The sequence below is a fragment of the Pseudophryne corroboree genome, chromosome 6 (genome assembly GCF_028390025.1).
Source record: "Pseudophryne corroboree isolate aPseCor3 chromosome 6, aPseCor3.hap2, whole genome shotgun sequence".
NCBI classification, from domain to species: domain Eukaryota; kingdom Metazoa; phylum Chordata; class Amphibia; order Anura; family Myobatrachidae; genus Pseudophryne; species Pseudophryne corroboree.
Window position 1 is genome coordinate 351800045 of NC_086449.1, and position 6000 is coordinate 351806044.

Consider the following 6000-nt stretch of genomic DNA (forward strand, 5'->3'; position numbering starts at 1 on the left):
CATTACTCAGCCTACACTCACCACACAAATTACTAGTTGTCCTGACATCACCTCCTTTGTTCTTGGATTTACTCCCTGTAACCATATGCATGTAAGGCATGGGAACTCTTAATATCAGTTGTTCAGATTCAGTTGCAGGCAGCTTGATGAAAATTTAGGATCACACCCTTCAGTGACTAACAAAGCAGACTTTTGTGCTGGGGTTACAGATATGTCCTCTTACATCCTTGCTGCAGTCACGCTAAACATTCCTTCAAATCACGCCATGCCATGGCGGTACTTTGTAGCGCCGAGCACCTTTCTTTTTTTTTTTTCCCACGAAAATGCATCTTGGACGCCATGCAATGCAATAGGATGCACGAGCAGCTTCTGCTGATTGAAAATGATATGCAGCATGCCTATATTCTGTGTATAATAGTGGCTCTATCTGCATCCGAAATTAAATGTGTTTTCCAGGAAAACACTGTAGCATAGCATTTTGTATGCAAATACAGTCGCAGTCACACACAGGATATAGGCATGCTGCTTATTTTAATCAGAAGAAGCTGCTTGTGCATCCTATTGCAGTCCATAGCGTCTAATGGTGTGTACACACGGTGAGATATTTTCTTACGATTTTGACTATATAGTCAAAATCGTAAGAAAAGTTAGTGAAAGTCACCTTGCGATCTCGATTCGATGCCGATGCGCGGTCCCGTGCGGTTAGCATCGCAAGAATAGATAGACTGTGCAGGCAAGTCAATTTTGACTCTCTGTAAAAGAGGTAGTAAAAATTGACGTTTAGCCAAAATTGCACATAGTATCGCAAGCACATAATGAGTGTGCTTGCGATACTGACTTTGTGCCGACCTAGCCCCTGTCGCATAGTGAGAATCGGGCATAGCCCGAATCTCACCGTGTGTATGGGCCATAAGACGCATTTTCGTGGCAAAAAAGATGCTCTGCAGTACTGAGTCACATGGCACTCACGCGTTATATGTAACGTGACTTGTAGCACACACAAGTCCTCTTACACAAAGATGTAAGGACACATCTGTAGCTGGTATACTGTATGTAGGCATTATTGGGATAATATGTTGGGCACTGCTGCTAAATTCTGAGAGAATGTTTTCAGTGCAGTGGGCACATGCTGAGTACTATCGGTATACCAAAACCCTTAATAATTTTGTACATCAGTTTGTGAATTTAGTTCTCTTTTACAGTATTACTGGCTGTTTAGTTTGAGGAAAGTATTTTTTTCAGTCCTGCATAGATGATGATAATGTGTTGAATAGAAATTACTGTAATACAATGCCCGGTTACTTATCATGCCTCCGTTTCCTTCTACTCTTAACGACTTAGCTGAACCATTATTAACAGCCATCTGTACCTGGCTGCTTTTATCAGTGGAACATTGGTCATCTTTTTCTGCGGTCTCATCTGGTCTGTGTACTATAACTCATTTTGTTTTTATCCTCAGTGTCTTGTGATGTAATGATTTGGATGAAAGGTGTGATCAGAGCGCGGGAATCGATGGGTCCAAGTACATACCAAAGAACGTAGAGCACTTTAGTAGTGACATGAACTCATCTCAATCTGGCGATGCATCACCTTCCAACCCTATGTCTGCATCACTGCATTTACTAATTACATTGCACTTCATTAAAATCTGTTCGGTAAAGACCGTAATTAAAATTGAGCTTCCTGGCCGTAGGTTGCCAGTAATAGTAATACTGATGCTTGCTTACTGCACATTTCCTCTGCAGTCTTTTCCACCTTGTTATGGAATGAAGCATGGCAATTCTGCATTAATTAGAATTCTATCCATTGCTACAGCTTGATTTCTTTTCTTGTATGCTATCCTCACCTTATTTTGTAGAAATTGAAACTTGATTTACGATTGACTACGTTAATTGAATTCTTGATTCAGTCTAGATTAACTGTCTAGTTTAGTAGCCTGTAACTGTATCTCCGCAAGACCTCTAAACAGATGTAGATTTTTAAACATATTTTATTGAGTTTTTATTCAGGAAAATGAGTACATAATAAACTACAAAAAGTATATAAGTCCTAATTGGTGAAGTCGATTTATACAAATCGATGAGACTTGGAAGAATAACCTGTCACAGTTGTGCCTTCAACTTCACTTCTGACATAAATCATAAATCATAAAGTAGAACTAAAATCCATACTAACTATTAACCAGCCCCACCTAACGGCCCTTGTACGCAAAGGCACTGTTTTTATTTGTGGTGCGTCTCATCAAAAGGGCTAATTAAACCTAACTTTGTGAGCATGGACAGCTCATTGGTAAACCACTCTGGGGCGGATGTATTAACTTGGAGAAGGCATAAGGAAGTGATAAACCAGTGATATGTGCAAGGTGATAAAGGCACCAGCCAATCAGATCCTAACTGTTAATTTACATATTAGAGCTGATTGGCTGTTGCCTTTATCACCTTGCACATATCACTGGTTTATCACTTCCTTATGTCTTCTCCAAGTTAATACATATACCCCAATGTACCATACACTGGGAATGCTTTCAAGGCATCTGCGGGTACATGTGTCTAATGCTTAAACTGGCAGGAAAGAGTTTATGTTCGTACTTTATAGCAAGTAAATATAATGGTACAGAAGACTGACTGCACATGAGTTTTTCAGCCTGACAAAGTAAACTGTAATGCTTTTTAAGAAACTTCTGATAAGTATTAATATGTGACTGATGTATTCATAACAAAATAATAATACATGCTGTGGACACAAGGTGGCACTGTTGCTTCATTGCAGTAGAATAATTTTTTTGTTCTGATTCACAAAAATTTGTATGATTTGTTAAATAAATTTTCCACTTTTTGAGGAGTTTGAAATGGTTTAAAAGTACTGTGTCCCCGGATTGCTCATCGCAATATGACCCAGCTATTTTGATCAACATATAATGCCTAATTATGCCAGCCTATACAAGATTTTTGACTGAGAACCTTGATACTAACATGTTACGTCATGGATCAGAGTCATTGGTATCCATAAGATGCCGTATAACCCATGCCCATATAGCTCATACCACCTCTCATAATTATCTTTGTAAATGTCTTTATCATCCACTAGGGGTCACTGGAGTACTCTTGGAATATGGACGGGCTTCCGTAGGAACAGCACTGAATATTTAAATTTAGAACACTCCACCCCTCCATATCCCCGAGTACCTCCCAGTGTTTTTTGTGTGCTCGAAGTAGTAACAGCTATGTGGCTCAGGTCACAATTATTTTGAATTTTTATTCTTTTTATTTTATATTTTTCTATTTTACACATCCCTTTCCCCCTTCCAAAAGGCAGGGTCAGGGATAGTGCAGCTGCTGATAGCAGCAGGGGCGTGTCGGGCCTCTCTGAAAGAGCTCCCTCACAGCCACACACACTTCATGCAGGCTGGCCGGCGCTTACTAAGAAGCCCCGTCGGAGCCTCTTCACAGACGTTTCCATAACTATTGCAGGTATGTGAGGGGGGAGAACGGGGCGGTCAGCTTCCGCGGCCGCCCCGAGGTGTGGGGAAGGCGCTGGTGTCTTTCGGCTGTCTGCCGCCCGCCGCAGCTGCTCCGGCCGCCGGGTAACATAGCGCCCGCTGTCCTACACTGCTCCCGCGTCTCTGAAGTCGGGTACGGCCGCCGCTTCTCCCGCTGCTCCGGCGCTTCTTACAGGGGAAAAAGGATACCCGTGTCTCTCAACGGGTCCGCCCGCCGCTTCTCCCGTACTTCAGGCCGCCGCTTGAACGCTGCTGCCCGTGTCTCATAGCGCTGACACGCGCTCCCAGGTCCCGGGGTGCCCGCTGCCCGCACTGCACGCTATGGAGCAGAGGCGAGGGGTGGGAAAAGGACAGCAGCAACAGGCTGTTGATAGTATAGACACACATAACTATATAATGATGTTTATACTGGCAGGGAGGCTGTTTTATAATGATTACACAGGCTGTTAATAATATCAGTATGAAACTGCACTGTGATTATATGTATAAGCATGGGGGCCATTTTAACCATGCTTCCTGTGTCTTCCTGCTGTGATTCCAGAACGTTCCTGTCCTACATCTCTACTCCACCGGAGGCGCAGGGGTGTTAGTGGGAATTTGGGATCACATTTCATAGTACTGGCCACGTGTACTGCACTTGGCCAGATATATATACAGAGACACCTTACTGCTATTTTACTGAGTCGTGCAAGTGTCTGTTTTTTGTGTATTGTATTGTCTGTCGCCATAATGAGTAAGGCACCAGCAAAAACTAAAAAGCATAATTGCAAAGTCTGTAGCAGTGTGTTACCGGATGGATCTACCACATGTACAGTATGTTTTGTGAATTCGGTTCAGAATACAATTTCTGCTCCTGTTTTACAACCAATGTCCTCACCGGACCCTCCGTGGGGTATGTTAGTAAATGTACTAGATAGGTTACAATCAGAATTGACCGCCGCTCGTCAGGAGCGGGAAACGGCAAGATCTGAGTCTAGGGTGAGACCGCCAGAACTACCGGAGGCGTCTCAGCCTTGCGTAAGGTCCAAATCCATTTTGGGTAAAAGGGATAAATTTCATATGTCTTATGATTTTCCAGTGTCTGCTATGTTGCATTCTGACGATTTCATGCCAGACCTCACGGAACAAGATGAGGGTGAGGAGGGCGAAGTGGAGTCAGATGGCGAGGATTTTAACAGTTCCGGCATTGATGATCTCATCAGAGCGGTACGTCAGTCTCTGAAGTTTACTGAAACTGAGGAGCCTCTCACAAATGATCAGGTCGTATTTACTAAACGACAAAAAACTCCAATAAGTTTTCCTGTGTCGGAATCTCTTAATCAGATGTTAGTAGAAACACGACAGAATCCAGATAAACGGTTTTCTATACCTCGCAGATTTAAGTCTAGTTACCCGTTTCCAGACTCTGTAACATGTACATGGGAGAATCCACCAATAGTTGATTCTTCAGTGTCAAAGCTTACCAAGAAATTAACCATACCAGTGCCAGCAGCTACTACGCTTAAAGACCCTTCAGATCGCAAGATAGAAACTATGCTAAAATCCATGTATGTAGCAGCAGGTGTGATGCTAAGACCTGGATTGGTTGGCATTTGGGTCACTAAGGCACTCATAATATGGCTTACAGAACTCAAATCTGCTTTACAGGACGAAAACCTTATAATTCTTGTAAATCAAATGATTGAGGGTGTAGAGTATCTCTGTACAGCGTCTACTGACGTCTGTCAGCTCACTTCTCGGATTTCATCGTCGCTAGTTACGGCACGAAGAGCACTCTGGCTGCGTGCTTATCATGCGGAGGCAGAGGTCAAACGAGGTATAGAGGCGTTGCCTTACGATGGCAAGAAGTTGTTTGGTCCTGAATTGGACGCATGGATTGCTGAGGCTACAGGAGGTAAGTCTGTTTTCTTACCATTGCCTCCACCGGTATCAAGAAGAAGGTACGCTGGACCTTCGTTCAAATCCTTTAGACCTCAGCCCTGTCGAGGACGTGGCAGAGGGTCAGCCACGCCTGCTAGACGTGGTCGCGGACGTGGTTTCCAACAAACCAAAACAACTCGCCAGGACGCTAAGGTTACCGACAAGCCAGTGGCATGACGGGCTACCAGCCCATCTCGGTTCTCCGATTGTGGGAGCACGCCTTCAGACGTTCCATTTGGCGTGGTTCCACACATCCGCGGATGGGTGGATCCACAATTTAGTGTTAAAAGGTTACAAAATAGAGTTCGACTGTCTTCCGCCTCTGCGGTTTTTCAAGACAGGATTGCCTCTGTCGGACGACAAGAGGAGGGTTCTGCAAATTGCCATTCAGTCCCTACTGGATTCGGCAGTTTTGATTCCGGTCCCTGTACACCACCAGGGTCAGGGTTATTATTCAAGTCTGTTTGTGGTACCGAAGCCGGATGGCTCAGTCAGACCAATATTGAACTTAAAGGGTCTCAATCAGTACGTAACTTACTACAGATTCAAGATGGAGTCTCTGCGTTCGGTGATTGCGGGTT

General features: G+C 43.9%; 1 protein-coding gene across 2 annotated transcripts in view; it reads left to right on the forward strand.

The window, feature by feature from the left end:
- Positions 1–2346, forward strand: part of LOC134932282 (uncharacterized) — a 70820-nt gene extending 68474 nt beyond the window's left edge. For both annotated transcript variants that reach the window (XM_063926581.1, XM_063926582.1), the window contains exon 13: positions 1460–2346. The gene's annotated coding sequence lies outside the window, so the exon portion shown is untranslated. The remainder of the gene's footprint in view (positions 1–1459) is intronic.
- Positions 2347–6000: the final 3654 nt, after the last annotated feature.